At 36.5% G+C, this 1,527-nt stretch overlaps 1 pseudogene; it reads left to right on the top strand.

Annotated features, from left to right (window-relative positions):
- The first annotated feature begins 201 nt into the window (after positions 1 to 201).
- On the top strand, positions 202 to 308 carry LOC119523886 (annotated as a pseudogene).
- The last annotated feature ends 1,219 nt before the right edge of the window (positions 309 to 1,527 follow it).

Raw genomic sequence — 1,527 nt, 5'->3', positions numbered from 1 at the left:
TCATTCTTTTGTGTAGACCCACATTTCCATCTGGTATAGTTTTACTTCTGCCTAAAAGAATTGCTTCAACATTTCTTGTAATGTGGGTCTGCTAGTGATGAATTCTTTCAGCTTTTGTATATTTCAAACATTTCACCTTCATTTCTGAAAGACATTTTTGCCCTGGGCATAAATTTTAGGTTGACAGTTTGTTTTAGTACTTTAAAGATGTTTGTCCTTTTTCAGTGGCTGCAGACAGCAGCTTCCTTGGTAGTGTATGCACAGTCTGTTGCTTGTATGGGTTGCCCAAAGGGACTTTGGTAACAGCCTTTTCCTCTTGGTGGTCATGTCTGACCTTGTGCAGTCCCCAGTCTAGGCTCCAGACAGGTATGTGAGTTGCCTTTGGAAAGCCCCAGGGTATGGTAGCCAGGATCCATAGTAGCCAAGTCACCATGTCCATTTATACCAAGCTTCAAAACAAGAGGTATGTGATTGAACTGCTATGCAGTTCAAGTTCCCTGGTGACCAGAAAATCCGTATCTTCAAGAAGTGGGGTTTTACCAAGTTTAATGCTGGCAAGTTTGAGGACATAGTAGCTGATAAAGACCTCATTCCAGATGGTTGTGGGGTCAAATACATCTCCAATTGTGGCCCCTTGGATAAGTGGTGGGCCCTGCACTCATGAAGGCTTGACTTGTGTACACAAATAAACTACTTCCTGGCAGAAAAAAAATAAAACATGTTTGTCCATTTTTTTTTTCTGGCTTGCCTTGTTTCCAATAAGTAGTCTGCTGCCATTCTTTGACCTTTTGTATGCAATGAAATTTTTCCTTCTGCTTGCTTTTAGGATTTAATCTTTATTATTGGCTTTAAGCAATTTGATTATAATGTGCCTTGTTGAATTTTCTTCATGTTTCTTGTGCTTGGAGTTCATTGAGCTCCTTTGATCATGGCTGTATTGTTTACATCAAATTTGGAAACTTTTGGCTATTGTTTCTTCAAACACTTTTTTCTGGTCCACTCTGATCCCATCCAATGTGTGCTTCTTCTGGGATTTCAATGACATATAGATTAGGCCACCTGAACTTGTCTCACAGCTCACAGATGTACTGTTCTATTTTGCTCTGTGTTTCAATTGGAGAGATTCCATTGTTTCATCTCTAAATTCACTAATATTTTCTCTTACAATGTTGAATCTGCTTTTAATTCCATACAGTGCATTTCTCATCTTAGAAATTTTAGTTTTCATCTCTGGAAGTTTATTTCAGTGACTTTATATCAAGACTTATACTTACCACGTTCATTCTGTCCTCTAACTTCATGTACATATGTAATATAGTTATAATAATGGTAATAATAATAACTATTTTAATATCCTTGTATAATAATATTATCAATTGGAACTAAAATTTTAGACATCAATAATGAGAAGGGGGTGGTTAAAGAAAAATAAAAGCCTTCCATACTCTTTCTCTTATTCAGGAGGAAGATAAAAAAGTCCATTTACTTTAAGACTTTGTTACATAGGCATATTAAAATTTAGGGGTA

The sequence above is a fragment of the Choloepus didactylus genome, chromosome X (assembly GCF_015220235.1).
Source record: "Choloepus didactylus isolate mChoDid1 chromosome X, mChoDid1.pri, whole genome shotgun sequence".
Taxonomy (NCBI): Eukaryota; Metazoa; Chordata; class Mammalia; order Pilosa; family Megalonychidae; genus Choloepus; species Choloepus didactylus.
Note: the sequence above shows the minus strand (reverse complement) of the source record. Positions and strands in the feature narration are given on the sequence as shown.